This window comes from Cetorhinus maximus, chromosome 2 (assembly GCF_964194155.1).
Source record: "Cetorhinus maximus chromosome 2, sCetMax3.hap1.1, whole genome shotgun sequence".
Classification (NCBI taxonomy): Eukaryota; Metazoa; Chordata; class Chondrichthyes; order Lamniformes; family Cetorhinidae; genus Cetorhinus; species Cetorhinus maximus.
The window spans coordinates 108,337,877-108,359,464 of NC_135880.1; the positions used below are offsets into that span (position 1 = coordinate 108,337,877).

Below are 21,588 nucleotides of genomic sequence, written 5' to 3' on the forward strand. Positions count from 1 at the left end.
GGTGAAGAAGAACCACAATTTTGTGGCCTTGACCCCATTTGATTTTGACAGGCAGACTGCGGATGCCAAACAGGTGTCCTGAAGCAGATTGTTGTTCCTCGGTCGCAGGACTGGCAGGTGGCTGGGATAGCGGAAGAGGCCTGCAGGCACGTGCTCGGAGTGGAGGGGAGAGACAGCAGTGTGAGGAGGGGAAGTGCTAGCTGGACTGACAGTGGCCCTCAGTAGTTTTGTTCAGCAGGTGAAGCACGCCTGCTTCCAGCTGCGCAAAAAAATGAACAATTTCTGTAGTTTTTCTGGCCATTTCCTGATGGGAATGCCAGTGCCTACGGGTGGATGGTTTGTATTACAAGTTCACTTGCAAATCCCTTAGAATTGCAATTGGGGTCCTAACAACAACATTAGGATCCCAATTTGCATGGGAAACCAGAGTATTGTCTGATTCAGGCAAGAGCTTTGGCCACCCAGCAATAGGCCCTTGTGGAAGTTAAAGCAGGCGACTCATCAGAGTTAAAAGCAAAATACTGTGGATGCTGGAAATCTGAAGCAAAAACAGAAAATGCTGCAAAAACTCAGTAGGTCTGGCAGCATCCGTGGAGAGAGAAACAGAGTTAACATTTCGAGTCCATATGATCCTTCTTCAAAGCTGAAGAGATGGGGTAGGTGGAGCTGGATAGAAGGCCAGCGATAGGTGGGGACAAAGGAGGGATTGACACAGATGTCATGAACTAAAGGACAAAGGGAGCGGGAATGGTAGTGTTGAGTTTAACAACTTCAGACCATGAACTCTCTCCTCCATCCTCAACCCCTTTTTCTAATCCCCTTTTTTCTACATTCATTTTTATTTTTTATCTACTTATTTTTATTATCCATGGTTTATCCCCCTTTTTATACCCCTTCTATCCCATTTTCTATCCTTTTTCTCGTTAACTCTGTTTCTCTCTCCACAGATGCTGCCAGACCTGCTGAGTTTTTCCAGCATTTTCTGTTTTTGACTCATCAGAGTTAATGGGGGCAGTAAGACCAACTTATCTCTGTCTCCTTTTCTTGTTTTCCCTATTTCTGGGGTGAATTGCTTCAGGGATTCTCTGCATATCACCATAACCTCTCTAGGATAGTGTTAAGCTTCATGAGTGTTGTTGAGGCATGCCATAGCTCCCAGAGCATGATCTCTGCTCATGTTTCACACCAGATGCAATGTAGAAGATCATTGCGATGCTGCTCAAGTTATCAGCTTTTGTTTAAAAGTCTCATGGTTCTCTTTTCCAAGGTGTAGGTTGCCTACAATGATCAGCAGAGAACCCACACTAGTAGCTCTGTCCTGGATAATGTTAAGATCATGCTGCTGAGAAAGCCCTGAGGCCTTACCATCCAATGATTCCTTGCAAAAATAATGTAATATATCATTATGGACCTGCTTGGCTCTCTCAGTGCCTGAAAAATGAATGTTCCTCAGGTGCTATATAAAACAATATTAGGACTGTGACTTGAGGTGTCTGCAGCTACCCCGTCTAGGTGTGAGGGTGGGTGGGGAAGAGAATGTATCAGGCCTGCTTCTGCCTTTGTCAGTACTTCGTTCCTTGTGTAATCACTCACTCTCTCAGCCTAGCACTAGCCCAGAGAATCCACCTCTAGGTAGGCTCTCCAAAACAATCAAAATGATCAATAATGCCTCACAAATCTCCTCCTTCATCTCTCTTAAACTCTGAGATAGATGCCATCCACGTTGAGTATTTATGTTTTGAACCCTCTTAGCCAGACTAAGACTTCGATTCCATTTAGTTTTACTTGGAGTATTCCTGTTTAAGGAGTGTGTGTTGCTTATGTCTTCCATGATGAATTCTCAGAGAAAGTAATAATTTAGCATATTAACTATATCACATGCTTTTCATTGGTTTCAGCATCATTGGCATCTTTGAGCATGTTCACATGCTATCTAACTGCCCTTCTACTGTTACGGTACTGAAAGAATATTTTACTGTTGTGGAATGGTCTTTTATGGGTGGGGCTGTGGAGAGACTGGCAAAGGTGGGAATATTTATGGCCCCATGAAAGTATTCATGTAAAAGATTTTTTGGAAACTTGTTTGTACTGGCCTGCGGTAGCCTCTATATGGACCATGCATTTTCAGCATTCTACATTCAAGTCCATTGGTCGATAAGGTTGAACTGAATTTAAATCAGATTCACTCCCTCCACCACCAACGAACAGTGGCAGCAGTGTGTACCATCTACAAGATGGACTGCAGAAATGCACCAAGGCTCCTTAGACAGCACCTTCCAAACCCATAACAAAAACAGAATTACCTGGAAAATCAGCAGGTCTGGCAGCATCGGCGGAGAAGAAATCAGTTAACGTTTCGAGCCTTCATGGCCCTTCGGCAGAACTGAAGCATAGTTAGAAGAAGGGAGAAATATACCCCCCCCCACCCCCCACCTTAAACCAACTTATATTTCTCCCTTCTTCTAACTATGCTTCAGTTCTGCCGAAGGGCCATGAAGGCTCGAAACGTTAACTGATTTCTTCTCCGCCGATGCTGCCAGACCTGCTGAGTTTTTCCAGGTAATTCTGTTTTTGTTTTGGATTTCCAGCATCCGCAGTAGCTTTTAGCTTTTTGTTTTTACCTTCCAAACCCATGACCGCTACCATCTAGAAGGACAAGGACAGCAGACAGATGGGAGCACCACCACCTGGAAGTTCCCCTCCAAGCCACTCACTTGGAAATATATCACCGTTCCTTCACTGTTGCTGGATAAAAATCCTGGAACTCTCTCCCTAACAGCACTGTGGGTGTACGCACACCACAAGGAACACAGTGGTTCAAGAAGGCAGCTCACCACAACCTTCTCAAGGGCAATAAGGGATGGGCAATAAATGCTGGCCTAGCCAGCGATGCCCGCATCCCGTTAATGAATAAAAAAAAGTAAAAAAGACATATGTTAACTCATCTTTTCAGCCAATGCTGATTTCAAGCCAATGTTTGTAAGTCGTGTCTACAGGAACTAGAGCCTATGAGCATCCTCCGATTCTAATAGCCAGACTGGAATGCACAGTAAATACAATTCCCTTCCTCTAGAGACATAGCTTGTCTTCCTGCTCTCTGTTTAAATTGACACTTGTTTAATATTGTTCCAGGAAGTCTCCTGCTGCATGTTTCTTGCAAATATTGATTTATCCATTATTTCTAGGTATTTCAGGAGAGGGAGATTGTCTATTGAAATGCACTTGGATCCTTTTATGTTTCTGCATCAATTCAACAGAATAGGAAAGTCGCATAATCCATTCCATCTGGTTTTACACTAACTGAAGGAGCTCAGTAAACAAACACTCTTTGAAATGGGTAATGTGTTAAAGCCTGCTGCTTTAAAGGATTGATTACAAAGAATATGACTTTCAATTTACTGTGGCCAGTAACACTGTGCACACACATGTAATCTCTCTTAATTACCATGAAAAGAATACCTGACCTAAATCAGATTCTGGCAAAACACCAACAATTCCTCAGGAGGGAAGTTCAATTTTCATCTGTTGTTAAGCATAGACGATGCACATTTTTCCATCTGTTCACCAGGTTTAGAATTTTTTTTCCATTTCTTATCTGGCCCCAATATTTGTTACTTTTCTTTTTTTAAACATGTAGTGGGGGGTGGGGGAGACATGTGTAGCACCAGAAATCAGTGCAAAATGGGTGTTATGCATGGAACAGGCACCGAAGCACTCTGGAAATTGGTCCTCGGGCGTCATCTGCATCAAACCAGCAAACTTGAGACTCCATCTGTGTCTCTTGATACTGCTCGCTGGTCAGGGCTGAACTTGGAGCTGGATCCACCCCAGCTGGAAATTCGAGGGCAAGCCCATCTCCATTGACCCAGGAAGCCATGACACAATTTTGCACCCGTCAGGCTGTTAATTGTCAGAGGTTGTAGCTTCTGCCCCCATGAGGGAGGATGGCCCCCCTTCACAAGCTGCCAACCAATCAGATGGCCAGCAGCTCTCCAGTCCCAGCAGTGCCACTGGGAGTGCGCTGATATGTGGGGTTGGTGTAAAATTGGTATTTTACCAGCGGTGGGGTAGGTGTTGGTTGCCTGCCCACTCTTGGGCCAATTCCCTCAAGTGGAGGATTAATGGTCACTTAAGGCCTCCTCCTGCCTCTGCAGGTACTTTACCAGCAGTGAGGGTACCCATGCCATCTGGTGAGGCCGCCAGGTATATCGTGGTAGCTTGACTGTTGGGTCATGGGGAATCCCTCCTGTTCAACCACCCTGTTCCCAATGGAGGGCTCTTCCCAGCAGAAAGGGCCATTCCTGGTTGAACACCCGCACCCCCCACCATGATGTCCTGGTCGTCGCACACTCTGCTCTCGTTGAAGTCTGCCTGGCTTGCCTTGTGAGACTGCCCCACTTCCTTGACCTCAGGCCTCCAGCAGCACTGTTGCTCGGCGACTGACTTCCCAGCAGTGGTCAATGCTCCCGGTGGTTTGCTGGGATTGGAGAGCTGTCAGCCATCTGATTGGCTGCAGCAGCTCTTGGAGACGAGACATCCTCCTTCATGGGGACGGAAGCCATGAACTCAGGCAATCAACTGCCTGATGACTGTACAATGGCTTCAGGCCAGCGGAGGTGGGCTCACTCCACCCTCTTTGCAGCCGGTGTGTCAGGCTGCTGTCTCTAGTTAAATTTCAACCAAAGGTTAAGATTGGGAGGAAGAACTGAAATCTCCATGGCTTTACTGGTGAAATATTGACAAACAGTTGCAGAAAGATATTGTTCATTCTGCCAACACTCCTGTTGTCTCTAAATTTAATGCAGAAGATGTGAGTAGAAAATATTCACAGCTACTTGAATGCGAAAATGTACGGACACAGGTGTGTCAGCCCAACATGTAGGTGTACAGATGAAGAATGACAGGAGGCCTGTGTCACCTGTAAAACTGCACCCAACATGAGTCCAAACGTTTCAAAGAAAACATGGCAAAAAATTAGTAAGAACATTTTTAAATAGTTATGTAGGTTTACTATTGTGTGTACATAAGCAATAATCATCAAATGGGGATTTTTCACATTAATCAATGTTAAGCAGAGGAGACACTGCCAGTTAGTTAAACCAAGAAGAAGCTGTTGGGCCGCAGTGGTGCTGGAGCTGTGGGTAAGGGGCAAAGCAGTAATCGGTGAGAAAGGAAATGTGGTGAAAAGAGGTATTTACTTTGGTTCTGTTGTTTCCCAATATTTTTTTCAAAATTGATGGAATTCACCACAGTAAAGCAAATGAAGTTTGTACTGAAATTTGCTGAGCCAAAAATAAAAAAGTCTCCCTTTTTATTCCTGTGATGCTCACACTTCAACTTGTCAATCAAATTCATGTGCCAAACTTGCAGAAAATTGAAATCTTCCAATTCTTTTTTCAAAATTCGGCACAATTGAGAGATAATTAATAATTTGACTAATCATAAACTTTTGACTTCATCATAATCCCTGTAGTTAGGGATATTGTAAGTGAATGTGAGAAAAGTCAGAAAAAAAATATTTCCGTGGGTGGGTGGAGCTCCTACCACTCTAAAGATACAGTGAGTTCCTCACAAGGAAAAGAAATCCTGCCCCTCTTCTTGTAGGCTGCAATTTAGACTATACACGGCTCTGAGACACATGCAATTACATGGGGAGCAGCAATATATTCCTGCATATTACAGGAATTTTTTTACCACATGGATCAAAACCCATTAAGCCAAATCCCCTTTGTATTAGGCAGATTTATGTTTTCATTGCTTGTACTGATTGGTGAATGATGGAAAGAAGGAAGTATTCTTCATCAGGAGGAAGAGAGGGCAATGTTCAAAAGCTAAGTGCATCAGGATAGTTGCCAGCACTGTTGGAGTCTTGTGGTGCTGTAGGTATAGCATCCCTGCCTTTGAACCAGAAGTTCTGGGTTCAAGACCCACTCCAGGACTTGATGGTCAAAGAAGGTGCATTCATAACAGGGCTGAGCAGGTTGAGTATTAACTTGTAAATCCTTCTAACACATGCCAATTGCAGATAGAAAGCATGGGAGAGATTCTTGGTCAGCCATGTGATGGAAAGAAAATTGGAGCCTCTACCATCACTATTCATAGCTTGGGCCTACAACATGCATGTAAATGTGTATGTTTCCACAGCTACTTGGGGGACCAGTTGGCTGGATGATTGGTATGGATCAGATTGGTGCCAATAGCATGGGGCTTAATCCCTGTCCTGGCTGGGGTGGATTTGGAACTTGCCTCCTTCCCTTACGTGCTGTGAGCTGCACCTGCTTTTGGACAAAGAATAGAGGAAGGCAATCTTGTTACATGTGAATTTAACTTTTAGGAATTCTTATAACATTTCTTCAGAGAGCTTTAATTCAATGAAGGTAGGCCCTGAATTGTCATGGATTGTCAATGCACTCCTGCCATAAACCAGGGGAATGCAGCGGAAGGCCCAGTAATTACATTGGGTTCCAGCCTTTGCTGCCAGCTTCTGTTTGGAATGGAAGCTCCATTTTTCTCAAGCAAGATCACACACACCAGAAGACCAGTAGCTGAGGAGGAGGAGGTTCCCAGGCCAGCAGCTCCGACATCTTCTGGCTGGAATCAGCTGGGCAGCCGACACGCCAGGTGAGACTGAAGTGCACTGGCCATCTGGCTGGTAGGAGAGGCCCATCAAAGATCCAGGCCTGGGTGTTAGCCCAGACCCTCAAAGGGAAAATAAAGATAGTGACAGATATGGCCTTGACCAGAAGTTGTTGGGTCTGCGCATTTCCTAATGCTGGGTCTCTATTGCTATAGCTTCTCCACTTCTGTGGTAGGTGTACAAGATGCGCTCATAGTGGTGCTGGCAATCCCACCATAATCCAAGTGGGAATGTAGTGGAAAGGCCCAGGAATTAGGCTGGAACCAAAAAATGCTGGGCCAATTTCCATGGAACTTTGTTTGGTGTGGAAACTGCATCTGTACCAAACAAGATCATGTACAAAGTATATCAACCAGAAAGTGCTTATTTCATTCTTCATATCGTGGTGGGGTCAGCAGTGGACGGTCCTAGTGTGCATATCTGATTATTTACACCAGGTTGTCCAGCCTGCATGACCCCTATTCATTGGAAAGCATGTTGCATTTTATACCTGCAATTTCAGCAGTGCAGTGAATGTCTGCTTACCAATCAGGTGCTGAAGTCGCAGATGCACTTCTCAAACTTCCAGTCAAAATTCTCATCTGCTCCCTTTGGATGTAATGATAGTTTGTTACAGTATCATTTGGGACCTTTAGGTGATAACTGTCTTTACAATATTAAGACATTTTACAGTCAAAAATCGAACATAATGAATAGACACTGACTCAATCCCTAAATATCTCTGCTTCATGCTGCAGGCAGTATCACTGCAGTACACTGCCTTCTCTATGAAAGATTGGCAGAAGATTGGCATTATGGGCAATAGTTCACATACTTTTCTTCACATCTGCAGTAATATTTTCCTGCCACATACCATTTATTAAAAGAAAATACATTTCACAAGTGAAATGAGTTGTGTATGTCTGGATTCTATTTTTTTTTAGATGGATTTGAGCCCTGACTCGAATCTGGCACTCTGCTTCTAACTGTGTATCCAGACAGTCAGGAAGGCTTCCAGCAGTTATGAAGAGAGTAAATTGAATTTACATTTTCAGGTGATTTTATTTTAAATATTCCTAAAATCTAGCTATAAAAACAATTCCATGGAAAAGGGTAAAGTCTAATTACATTATATTATAGATTTGTTATATTACATTTTTATAATGATGCACAATAATTCCACTTCCACATCACACAAACGGTGCATTGTAGCTTGATTGTGAAGCCACCCAAATTATATTGAAGAAAATGGTGTGAGACCACCCTCAGTCTCAGACTAATTTCCCTTTATATCAGCCAGTATAACTGCAAACATCGTGGCCTGAATTTTTGGCTCAGTGAGCGGGGGTGGGGCCTGCTCGTCGAGGTGTAAAACGATGCGGGATGACGTTGGGCGGGCGTTCCGATGTCACCGCGCATCATTTAGATTTTCAGTTCGGCGGGCGTGCAACCGAGTCGGCTGCGCGCCCGCCGAACTGTCAAAGGCCTATTAAGGCCATTTAAACATCAATTAAACAAATAAACTGAGCTGCCCATCCAACCTTAAGGTTGGCGGGCAGGCGAAGAGCTCAGGCAGCCTTTCCATTTTTCATGAAACCTCATGCACGTGCGGGATGAGGTTTCATGAAGGGTTTATAAATTAAATAAATGTTTTCATTGATGTTCCTTGACATGTCCCAGCTCATGTGACACTGTCACATGAGGAAACAGGTCTTAAAATATTTTCTTTTCTTTATTTAAATTTTTAAACCTTAAACTAATCTCCCTGAGGCACCTCTGTGCCTCAGGGATATTTCTGCGCTCTTTCGTGCGCAGGCCCCGACTCAGGGAATCCCCCCCCCAGCCCGCACAGGGAGTGCACAGCACTTCCGGGCACGCGTCACACTAGGCGGGCCTTAATTGGCCCGCCCATGTAAAATGGCAGCGCGGACCAGACCGTGGGCGCTGATCGGGTTCGCTCCCGCTCCTGCCCGTCCCCACACAACCCCCCCGACGGGGGGAAAATTCTCCCCCATGATGCAAATTTTATCATAATACCTCTTTCATTAAGAACAACTGTATGGATAGAAAACAGACTTTTAAAATTTTGTCAAATTTCTATATGTAAAGTTTTCAATGTTAAAATGATGTAATGGTATATCAGGCCAGCTAGAGTACACTCGGTGAATTAAACAACAAATAGGTGGGATGTGGTGTGTTTGGTCTCTAGACTCAGAGATTTGCCCACCTGTAGCCCATCTTGTGAATTTGAGCTCACACTCCAAAGAGTATTTTATTTATCATTACCAGGAGTGCCAACTGATAAAATTATCCCTTATTTTTGTATGGCTATTCAGTGATCCTGGAAAAAATTGCCAAGATTGGTTCATTCGTTCACATAATTGGAGAATAAAGTTAAACTTGACAGATTCAACTGGATCAACTGATTATAATAATGGCCCAGGTCTTCCGGTCTCCAGATAGTTGGCGACCGGATGTATGGCCCAAGATGTGCTTCAGAACCCCACAGAAGTCCTGTGCAATGACTGTGGGAATTGCTGGGGAAGATTGAACTTCCAAAGGGCAATTTCCTTGCTCCCCAGAACCCTCCAAAAAAGTCTCAGACTCTGAGTTAGAATCGGAGACTTCAGACAGTTCCGACATACTTACCTGAATAGTTATCCAGGAAATGTTACTGAGAAAAATCCTAGTCTAACTCCTGGGTAATTACACAACTGACCCCCCCCAATCACTCACATTGACCAGTCTGATTCCCTCCTCGACCCCCTGATAACCCCAACCCACCGACTATACCCCCTGACCACCCAATCCCCCAGCTGCCACCCCACACAAAATGGCACCTTACCTAACTGTTGCCCTACTCACCTACCACCTAACCCAGCTGCCACCCTACCCACCTAACACCCTACCTAGCTGCCACCCTACCTCTCTACCCATTTACCATCCTACCCACCTACCACCTAACCTACCAGCCATACTACCCACCTAACACCCCACCCACCTGCCACCCTACCGCCTTCCACCCTACCCACCTAACACCCTATCCACCTGCCACCCTACCGCCTTCCACCCTACCCACCTAACACCCTACCCACCTAACACCCTACTCAGCTGCCACCCTATCCAGCTGCCACCCTACCCACCTAACACCCTACCCACCTAACACCCTATCCAGCTGCCAACCTACCCGCCTTCCACCCTTTCCAGCTGCCACTCTACCCACCCACCAGCATGCCACCCTATCCACCTGTCACCATAGCCACTTACCTCACCCACCTACTACTTACACACCTACACACTCACCCATTCACTTACCCATTCACTCACCTTTTCACTCACCCATTCACTTACCCATTCATTTACCCATTCACAAACACACTGAGAAGCTGGAGGACCTTTAAATGTTTACCAGAATACGTCAGCTTGTACCATAAAATTGGAGCGTGGCTTCTGCACAGATTTTCTTTGCTGCTCTCTGCAAGGATTCCTGCGCTGAGCGAGTTCTTCTGCATCGTGGATCTGATGTTGGAGACAAGTAAGTGGGTACTTTTCTGTCTGATCAACGTCAGGGGATGGAATCTTTTGCTTTCACTGGCGGCGAGCTTGGAGTCCCTTTGCATACTCTTTGTCCTGAATTTTCCCAGAGTCTTGGAGTCTCCACAACTTATCCAAAATGGCAATGGGGCCCTGGATCCAGAAGTCCTGCCCCCGTATCTGGTACAAACTATTTTTCCCGGAGGGGAAAGGGGAGGAATGCACTTTTCATGGAACTGGCAGCACATTTAAAATTGCGGCTGACCACAAGCAGAAGTGATTTTCATTATTGGCATTTCTAGAATCAGCTCATGTGCCTTTGTTCAAAAGTCGTGAAGCTAGGGGAAGGATTTTGGAGATGTCTAATATTTTTGGAGAATGTAACAAGTTAAAAGAAGTGTGACAGAAGGTCCACCACCAAAAATAAAGAGTAGGGCTGACACCCAAGGGAGCTGGAAGGGCATATCTCTACAGCGCTCCTCCCAAACAGGCTTGTAACTTTAACTTCAGGCACAGAGCACGAGACTAATCAGTGCTGAAGCCCAGGGAGAGAGTATGGGTACAAGATCGACAGAAAGAAGACATAATAATTGAAAGAGCTCCACAATTAAGATCATGCAGGGTTGGGACAGACCAGGGGACTATAAGGAGAAACCACAGTGCCTTAATATCCTTGGAAAGAAGGCTAATAGAAACTTGGGCTTACTACTCCAATCCTGATGGATATAAAGAAGAAGAAAGAAGACTAAGTTCTACAGCCACCCAGGAGAAGAACACTCATATGGCAGAAGGGAGAGTGCGTAAACAGATCAGGATAAGATTAGGGAGATTGATCAAGGCACCTCAGAGACTAACCCTGTGAAGCCTGAGACTTTGTGGAGAGACGTAGGAGGATGCATATAATTGGGATGAAGACTTGGGGGGAGTTGTAGAGTAAAGCATTAACATCAGAAGCACATGATGCTGCTGTAATGATGATGTAATAACCACAGGATTTAGTAACAGAGACCTGGAGAAAGGAGAAGTCCAACCTCGTGCAGAGTTCTCAATATGTATATAGTACCTGTAAATAAACAGTAATGGTTTTAACAAACTTTAGTCTCGAACAGCTTACTTTGGGAGAATAGAAAAACCCCAAAGAACTCCATTTAGACCCTGAACACACGATGAAACACTAAACAGGTTGAGTATCAACTTGTAAATCCTTACAACATGTGCCAATGGCAGGCAATTAAAGCGGGAGAGGTCCCTGATCAGCATTGTGATGGAAACAACGTTGGAGCCTCTATCATCACTATCTATAGCGCCAGGCTACAACATGCACGTACAGAAACTCAGACTCCTCGGAGGGCCAGCTAGCTCAGTTAACTGGACATTCAGTGTGGGTCAGGTTGGTACCAATAGCGGTGGGGGGGGGTTTGTCTCCAATCTGGCTGGATGGATTCGGGACATGCCTCTTCGCCCTACCCAAGGTGGAGGTCACAGTGCTGTGGATCGGAACTGTCTTTAGGTCTTTCCTGTAACTTAGTCCTAATTTAAGCCTATTTGTTTATATTAAATTTTTACATATCAGGCAGCACCTCTTACTCCCAGAACACTCGCCAAATTCTCTTGCACTCTGGTGAAACCTGCACTCAAGTGAAGCTGCTGTATGCTAGTACTCTGATTATTATTTCACTTACTGTTTTTGCTTACCCCAGTGGAAACTTTTAATTTCACAGTTCCAAGTTTAAACCAATGCCTTAGTGGAGAGAGAAAAAGAGGTGAAAAAAATGAAATACTCACCGACGAATCAATTACCTGCTCTGCTATGATATAACATTTTGATTTTTTCCCTGTTTTATCGAATGCGTGGTCTGTCCACTCCTGCTGCTGCTTCCAACTAGATTGAAAGGGCCAAAGCTGAGGGACAGGCAAATGTGCAGAAGCGTATGGCTGGAATGTAACCAACTGAAACCACAGTTTACTGAAGTTGCTTCCTGTTGCTTGTCCAGCAAGGACCACCCTACCCATTGGGACTTTAGATTTCAGGGTGATCTGGAGCCAAATGGAAAGAATCCCAGGCCCCAATTACTCCAGTCTACTCCTCCAGCTTCCATTGGCGAGCCAGATCAACTGAATAATCATCATTCAGATAGAAAGGAAAATACAAAGGAAGAAGTTGGAAATCTGAAATGAAAGCAGAAAAAGTATCGGGTGGGATTTTCCGGTCCTGCCAGCGGCAGTCATTGTCGGGGGTGGGACGGGATTTTTGGCCACTCTCCAAATTTTCCCATGCTTCCCGTGATGATACCCACCGTTGGCGGGGCCAGAAAACCCCACCCATATACTGGAGGTACATAGCTGGTATCAGTAATGAGAAAAATGAGCTATGGAATTCATGTGTGGACACTTATCTGTTTGTTAAATGACACAGCATGCTCAAATCGTCATAAGCCACCTTTCCCCTGGTAGATGCTGATTGATTTGATGTGTATTTCTAGCATTTACGACTGTGTATTACATTGGGATGACATGGTTCCAAGCTTCTGAACCTTTTCTTAAGTTTTTTTTTGCTCGTGGATGTGTCAAGGGATATAGGGGAAAGGCAAGTAAATGGAATTGAGGTATAGATCAGCCATGATCTAATTGAATGGCAGCAGTGCAAGCTAGGGAGGCTGAGTAGTACACTCCTGTTTCTATAGTCCTATGATATCATAGTTAGGGGAAGGTGCTAATATAGTGGTCTTGTCACTGGACAAGTAATCCAGAGGCCCAGGTTAATGCTCTGCAGACATGGGTTCAAATTCCAACATGGCAGCTGGTGGCATTTAAATTCAATTAATAAATCTGGAATTAAAGGCTAGTTTCAGGAATCGTGACTATGAAACCATTGTCCATTTTCATAAAAACCCATCTGGTTCCCTAATGTCCTTTAGGGAAGGAAATTTGGCAACCTTACCTATAATATATTATTACACATAAATGCTGTGGCTATAAGAGCAGGTCAGGGATGGGAATTTTGCAGCAACTAACTCACGTCCTGACTCCCCAAAGCCTGTCTACCATTTTACAAGGCACAAGTCAGGAGTGTGATGGAATACTGTCCACTTACCTGAATGAGTGCAGCTCCAACAACACTCAAGAAACATCCAGGACAAAGCAGTCTGCATAATTGGCACCCCATTCACCACCTTAAACATTCACTCCCTGCAATACAGACACACAGTGACAGCAGTGTATGCTATATACAAGATGAACTGCAGCAACTCACCAAGGCTCCATTGACAGAACCTTCCAAACTGGCGACTTCTATCACCTAGAAAGGCAAAGGTAGCACCCTCACCTGCAAGGTCCCTTCCAAGCCACACGACATCCTGATTTGGCACCATATCACTATTCCTTCACTGTCGCTGGGTCCAAATCCTCGAATTCCCTTCCTAACAGCACTGTTGTTGTACCTACACTACATAATTAGGTGGTGGTGAGCTGCCTTCTTGAACTGCTGCAGTCCTTGTAGTGTAGGTACACCCACTGTGCTGTTAGGAAGGGAGTTCCAGGATTTTGGCCCAGCAACAGTAAAGGAACGGCGATATATTTCCAAGTCAGGATTCTGAGTGGCTTGGAGGGGAACTTCCAGGTGGTGGTGTTCCCATGTGTCAGCTGTAGTGATCGTGGGTTTGAAAGGTGCTGTCTAAGCTAGCTTGGTGAGTTGCTGCAGTGCATCTTGTAGATGGTACACACTGCTGCCACTGTGCATTGATAGTGGAGGAAGTGAATGTTTGTGGATTGTGTGCCAATCAAGCGGGCTGTTTTGTCCTGGATGGTGTCGAGCTTCTTGAGTGTTGTTGGAGCTACACCTATTCAGGCAAGTGGAGAGTATTCCATCACACTCCTGACTTGTGCCTTGTGGATGGTGGACAGGCTTTGGGGAGTCAGGAGGTGAGTTACTCTCCACTGGATTCCTAGTCTCTGACCTGCTCTTGTAGCCACAATACTTATATGGCTAGTCCAGTTCAGAGTCTGGCCAATGGTAACTCCCAGGATGTTGATAGTGGGAGATTCAGCGATGGTAATGCCATTGAATGTCAAGGTTAGATTCTCTCTTGTTGGAGATGGTCATTGCCTGACACTTGTGTGGCACGAATTGCCACTTGTCAGCCACTTGTGGTTATTGTCCAGGTCTTGCTGCATTTGGACATAGTCTGCTTCAGTATCTGAGGAGTCGCGAATGGTGCGGAACATTGTGCAATCATCAGCAAACATCCCCACTTCTGACCTTATGATGGATGGATGCTCATTGATGAAGCAGCTGAAGATGGTTGGCTGAGGACACTACCCTGAGGAACTCCTGCAGTGATGTCCTGGAACTGAGATGATTGACCTCCAACAACCATCATCTTCCTTTGTGCTAGTTATGACTCCAACCAGCGGAGAGTTTTCCCCCTGATAACCATTGACTCCAGTTTTGCTGGGGCTCCTTGATGCCACACTCAGTCAAATGCTGCCTTGATGTCAAGGGAAGTCACTCTCACCTCACCTCTGCAGTTCAGCTCTTTTGTCCATGTTTGAACCAAGGCTGCAATGAGGTCAAGGGCTGAGTGGCCCTGGTAGAACCCAAACTGGGCGTCAGTGAACAGGTTATTGCTAAGCAAGTGCCGCTTGATAGCACTGTTGATGACCTCTTACATCACTTTACTGATGAATGAGAGTAGACTGAGGGGGCAGTAATTGGTTGGGGTGGATTTGTCCTGCTTTTTGTGTACAGGACATACCTGGGCAATTTTCCACATTGCTGGGTAGATGCCAGTGTTGTAGCTGTACTCAATCAGCTTTGCCAGGGGTGAGGCAAGTTCTGGAGCACAATTCTTCAACACTATTGTCGGAATATTGTCAGGGCCCATAGCCTTTGCAGTATTCAGTGCCTTCAGCCATCTCTTAATATCAATTGGCGTGAATCGAATTGGCTGAGGACTGGCATCTGTGTTGCTGGAGACCTCTGGAGGAGGTGGAGATGGATCATCCATTCGGCACTTCTGGCTGAAGATTGTTGCAAATGCTTCAACCTTATCTAGTTCATCTACTGCTGTATCTTTGTGACCATGATACTTTTTGACAAGAATTTCTGTCATAGAGTACTCCTTCTCTTGACTGAACAGTCACACTGATTCCTTTCATGGAGATGACAGTGTACTGCTTGGGGTAAAATAGTGTATCCATCCTACTCGGGCTCTCTCATTTCAGCAGTACTTCATCACCCAGCATCAGATCAGGTTGTCTAGCTCCCTTTCTGTGGTCTGCATAAAATGTTGCTGCACCCTTTTTCCCTTCATCATGATCTCGAACCTCCTGGTAAACACTGATGTCCCTCAGCTCTGGCATCTTGGTGCATATTTTGTATAAAAATGGCAGCTTAGCTGGTATATTTCCTGTTGTAATGTGTGGAGTTGCTCTATACATTGTCACACATGATAGCAACACCTCCTTCCAATCATTGCTCTCAGCCTGCCTAATCCTCATCCACTTTTCTAAGGACTGGCTGTGTTGTTCCACTTCCCTATTTTCCTGTGGCCATTTAGGGGTCATTCTGTTGGTGAATTCCTGTGACTTACATGTAATCTGAAAAAGGTCTGTGAAATGATTATCTGAGTACACAGTGACTGGTAGTCTGTGCCTTGCAAATATTTGCAATACAAACACTTCTTACTTTGCTGTTTAGACTTCATCACAACATACTCATAGTAACAGCTGCAGTAGTCAGTCACCATGAGGATGGACTCTCCTGATGGAAATGAACCTAAGAAATCAATTGCTACATCCTCCCATGGTCCAGTCAGAACTATGCGCTGCATACTAGTTCTAGTGGATGGGGTCTGCTGACAAGTTGACCTCCATGAGACATCTTTCTCCATCCCTGATCACTATACCTTGGTTTGTAAGTTTTTCTAAGTACCAACCATTCCAGAGTGACCCTCACAAGCTAGCATCACCAGTCTAGGCCGAGGCTTTTGTGGCACTACAAATCTGCTGTCCCTGAGAACACATTGTGGACAGTTCACCTTGTATAGCAACGTATGCCTTGACTTGGCAATTCTCCCAGTTTGTAGCTTGGATTCTTTATCTGATGTTATCCAATTCTGGATCTTTGTCTGACTCTGTTTCAATCTCTCCAGTTGCCATTTCTCTGGGTGTAGCATGAACTGTTACAAACCACGCAAACAGTTCTGTTTCGTTCTCTAGTAAGGATCTGTGTGTTTGTTCCAGCGATGTGAACCACCTTGTACTTGCACTGCTGGAGTTCCAAAACCTATCTTTCAACTCAGGCATATAGTTTGGATCTGGGAGAATAAGTCATCTCCAAAGGCTTGTGATCCATCATTAATTCAAACTCAATGCTGAACAAGTATGCATGGAACCTTTCACATGTCCACATTAATCATAGGGCCTCTTTCTCCATCTGAGAATATCTCCTCTCCACATCTATTAGAGACCTGTCCACATAGGTAATGATTCTCAGGCCTTTAGCATGCATTTGCACCAGCATTCCTCCTAATCCTGCTGGACTAGCATCTGCTATGACTTTCATTGGTGCATTTGGGTCATTGTATCCCAGGGTTCGAGCACTTGTCAAATTGTATTTCAAAGCTTTGAAGGCAGTTTTCCATTCTTCATCGAATGTGAACCATTCATTCTTTCTGGTCAACTTCTCCAATGGATCAGCCAGGATATATCTTACACAATAATTCACAAGTCCCAGAAAACTTCTCACTTTGTCACCATTTTGTGGTTCATGTGCTTCTGCTATTGCTTCTATTTTGTCTTTGGCTGAATTGATTCTGCTGCTCATGAATTTATGCCCCATGAACATTAGCTCTGTCATGCCCAGCAAGCACTTGTCTGCATTTACTGGAAGTCCTGCTGACTTCAATATAGCCAATGCTAATCTCAGCCTCTCATTATATTCCGTCCTGTTGGCTCCATGAATAATGACATCATCTGAGATATTGGCTGTTCCTGGGGGTCTCTTGTTTCACCTTATGGCTTTCGTATTGATAAGTCTCTGGTGCCATATTGATGCCCAATAGCAATCTTGTATCGGTAAAGTCCACAGTGAGTGACAAAAGTTGTCACCTTCTTTGAATCAAGGTGAAGCTCCAGCTGGTCGTATCCCCAGTTAAAGTCTAATTTGGAAAATACCTTGCTTGTTGACAACTCTTGAAAGACATCATCCAGAGTGGGAATTAGATGACATTCTCTCACTACCACTTCATTCAACTGTCACATATCAACACAGAGTCTGTTGTCACCATTTGGTTTAGGCACAACCACAACATGGCCCACCATCAGTGTTGGTCCTTCAACTGGCTCTATGATGCTTTGGTCGATCAGTTCCTTGGTCTTTGTCTCAACTTTCCCTCTCAGGCCAAAAGCTGTTCTGTGTACAGACTGAGCTACAGCCTTCACATTCTTGACAATGGTTAATCTCACTAGGCAGTTGTAAAACTTCCCAATTCCTTGAAACACTGGTGCAAACTCCACCCGAAGCTTCGCACAGGATTTCACAGAATTCACTTTCAATCTGATGTGTAGCAACCACAAGGCTTGGGAAGTTTCTCTGCTCAGAAGAGGCTCAGCTTCCTCCTCAATCACTACAAACTCTGCCTCTACATTCCGATCCCCTGCTCTCCATCTGCAATGAAGCATCCAACAGTTTGAGGTGGGGTTTTAGATGTGTAGGATAGAGTTTTTTGACATATTTTTGAGATGTGCCCTTGATTCTCTTTGTCTTCAGTTCCTCCCACAGTGTTATGTCGGTGACATTACTGTCACTTCCTGAATCTATAATAATATTCACTCCAACACGCCCAACAATCACTGGAACTTTCTTGTGGTTGCTCCAGTTGACAGAAAATTGCTATTTGTGTCCTCACTGTCCTGTTTCTCTGCAAGTTCTTCAACTCATCTCACAGATGTGCTACTTTTGTCTCTCCTTTATGTGGTTTGCCTGGCTTCCCACTCTGTTCAGCTTTGCTGCTGCACTTCTTGACAAAATGGTCTTTGCCCCCACATTTTCTGCATATCTTTCCCTTGGCAGGGCAGCAGGCATCTTTTCCATCATGCCTCAAATTGCCACATCTGAAACACACTCTCTCTCTCTGACTTTTGCTGTTTACATTTACACCTGGATTCTGTTGTGCCACTCAGTTAACCTCAGCTTTGGTCATGCCACTAGCAGAGGTGAGACCACGTTTCATGCTGTGAAATTGTCCATCCACTGCTTCCAATGCAGCTGCTATTTTCAAAATGTCATCCCATGTTAAATCACCTCCTCTTTCCAGCAGTTTACGCCTCAACTTATCTGACTTGCAACTTTGGACCACCTCCATTATCTGATTATTCAGATCCGTCACAACATAATTGCATCCATCTGACGCCTGCCTCAGGCAGGTCACAAATTGGGTTACTGTTTCCCCCTCTTTCTGTCTCATCTGACAGAAAATCTGCCTTTGGCATGTGACGTTCGGTGTGACCACATAATGATCCTTCAAAGCCTTCACTGAATGTTCATAATCCAACCTTTCTCTTGTGTCAGGAAACACCTTGAAAGTCTCCCTCCCTGAAGCATCTGCATTGAACAACAATAAGGCCCATTGCTGTGCTTTCTGTGCCAGCATTACCCTGTCCAAAAACAGACCACGACTGTCAGCCTACCCTTCAAACTCCTCCAACCACACTTTCCATTTCATGCTGTTGGTACTGGCATCACTCGTTGGATCATACAACTCAATTCCATGCAGGTTGCAGACAGCAAACATATCAGCTCCAGAAACTGCCATGACACAATCCTTCATGAATATCTCCATGATTATCCTCGTCGCCCATGTCACATCTCGGGCTAAAAGAACAACACTCAAAGTCACAGATTTAATCTGCCTTGCTGGCTAACTTCTGAACATGTGCTATCTGACCTTCCACCCCAGAGCAGGTGGTCCCATATGTAGTGCAGAGTGTACCTTACAATATCTTATCCGAGTACCATATAGTATCTAATACTCAAGTCCACACACAATCAGCTATCATCATGTCAGCCATGAGATCAGAGATTTAAATCAGCAGCAAATATGGGAGAGAACAGCCTGGGATTGGAGGAGCAATGAACACCAGCAGCAGTGAGTTTGCTGGGGGAGAGAGATTTGCTTCCAGGGGGTGGATCAGAGTGTTGGGGCCTGGCGGCAGACAAGGCTGCTGGGGGCCCCGGGGAAGGAGAGGCTGGCTGCCAGGCCTGGATGTGAGAAGACGTGGAGCCCGGGGTCGGAGGAGGGGAGGGTGGTGGGTGAGAGGTTGGGTGGCATGTGTGAGAGATTGAGTGAGTGTGTGTGGAAGTGAGAGAGTGTGTGGGAGTGAGAGAGTGTGTGGGAGTGAGAGAGTGGGAGTGAGGGAGTGTGTGGAAGTGAGAGAGTGTGTGGGAGTGAGAGAGTGTGTGGGAGTGAGAGAGTGTGTGGGAGTGAGAGAGTGTGTGGGAGTGAGAGAGTGTGTGGGAGTGAGAAAGTGTGCGGGAGTGAGAGAGTGTGCGGAAGTGAGAGAGTGTGCGGAAGTGAGAGAGTGTGCGGAAGTGAGAGAGTGTGCGGGAGTGAGAGAGTGTGTGGAAGTGAGTGTGTGGGAGTGAGAGAGTGTGTGGGAGTGAGAGAGTGTGTGGGAGTGAGAGAGTGTGTGGGAGTGAGAGAGTGTGTGGGAGTGAGAGAGTGTGTGGAAGTGAGAGAGTGTGTGGGAGTGAGAGAGTGTGTGGGAGTGAGAGAGTGTGTGGCAGAGAGAGAGTGTGTGGGAGTGAGAGAGTGTGTGGGAGTGAGAGAGTGTGTGCGAGTGAGAGAGTGTGTGGGAGTGAGAGAGTGTGTGGGAGTGAGAGAGTGTGTGGGAGTGAGAGAGTGAGTGGGAGTGAGAGAGTGTGTGGGAGTGAGAGAGTGAGTGAGAGAGTGTGTGGGAGTGAGAGAGTGTGTGGGAGTGAGAGAGTGTGTGGAAGTGAGAGAGTGTGTGGGAGTGAGAGAGTGTGTGGGAGTGAGAGAGTGTGTGGAAGTGAGACAGTGTGTGGGAGTGAGAGAGTGTGTGGGAGTGAGAGAGTGTGTGGGAGTGAGAGAGTGTGTGGGAGTGAGAGTGAATGAGTCAGTGAGAGAGTGTGTGGAAGTGAGAGAGTGTGTGGGAGTGAGAGAGTGTTTGGGAGTGAGAGTGAATGAGTAAGTGAGAGAGTGTGTGGGAGTGAGAGAGTGAGTGAGAGTGAGAGAGTGTGTGGGAGTGAGAGAGTGTGTGGGAGTGAGAGAGTGTGTGGAAGTGAGAGAGTGTGTGGAAGTGAGAGAGTGTGTGGGAGTGAGAGAGTGTGTGGGAGTGAGAGTGTGTGTGGGAGTGAGAGAGTGTGTGGAAGTGAGAGAGTGTGTGGGAGTGAGAGAGTGTGTGGGAGTGAGAGAGTGTGTGGGAGTGAGACAGTGTGTGGGAGTGAGACAGTGTGTGGGAGTGAGAGAGTGTGTGGGAGTGAGAGAGTGTGTGGGAGTGAGAGAGTGAGTGAGAGAGTGTGTGGGAGTGAGTGTGTGGGAGTGAGTGTGTGGGAGTGAGAGAGTGTGTGGGAGTGAGAGAGCGTGTGCGAGTGAGAGAATGTGTGGGAGTGAGAGTGTGTGTGGGAGTGAGAGAGTGTGTGGGAGTGAGAGAGTGAGTGAGTGTGTGGAAGTGAGAGAGTGTGTGGGAGTGAGAAGGTGTGTGGGAGTGAGAGAGTGTGTGGGAGTGAGAGTGTGTGGGAGTGAGAGAGTGTGTGGAAGTGAGAGAGTGTGTGGAAGTGAGAGAGTGTGTGGGAGTGAGAGAGTGTGTGGGAGTGAGAGAGCGTGTGCGAGTGAGAGAATGTGTGGGAGTGAGAGTGTGTGTGGGAGTGAGAGAGTGTGTGGGAGTGAGAGAGTGTGTGGGAGTGAGAGAGTGAGTGGGAGTGAGAGAGTGTGTGGGAGTGAGAGAGTGTGTGGGAGTGAGAGAGTGTGTGGAAGTGAGACAGTGTGTGGGAGTGAGAGAGTGTGTGGGAGTGAGAGAGTGTGTGGGAGTGAGAGAGTGTGTGGGAGTGAGAGTGAATGAGTCAGTGAGAGAGTGTGTGGAAGTGAGAGAGTGTGTGGGAGTGAGAGAGTGTGTGGGAGTGAGAGTGAATGAGTCAGTGAGAGAGTGTGTGGAAGTGAGCGAGTGTGTGAGAGTGAGAGAGTGTGTGGGAGTGAGAGAGTGTGTGGGAGTGAGAGAGTGTGTGGAAGTGAGAGAGTGTGTAGGAGTGAGAGAGTGTGTGGGAGTGAGACAGTGTGTGGAAGTGAGAGAGTGTGTGGGAGTGAGAGAGTGTGTGGGAGTGAGAGAGTGTGTGGGAGTGAGAGAGTGAGTGAGAGAGTGTGTGGGAGTGAGAGAGCGTGTGGGAGTGAGAGAGTGTGTGGGAGTGAGAGAGTGTGTGG

General features: G+C 45.9%; 1 long non-coding RNA gene across 3 annotated transcripts in view; it reads right to left on the bottom strand.

The window, feature by feature from the left end:
* The window catches only part of LOC144696630 (uncharacterized), a 37,633-nt gene extending 25,614 nt beyond the window's left edge, over positions 1-12,019 (bottom strand). Inside the window, exons 1-2 of one of the 3 annotated variants that reach the window (XR_013580213.1) lie at positions 11,936-12,019; positions 7,163-7,225 (exon numbers count right to left, since the gene is read on the bottom strand). This is a non-coding gene — a long non-coding RNA (uncharacterized LOC144696630). Of the gene's footprint in view, positions 1-7,162; positions 7,226-11,159; positions 11,215-11,935 lie in introns of those variants that run through there. The other 2 variants (XR_013580215.1, XR_013580216.1) reach the window with 2 other exon arrangements.
* Positions 12,020-21,588: the final 9,569 nt, after the last annotated feature.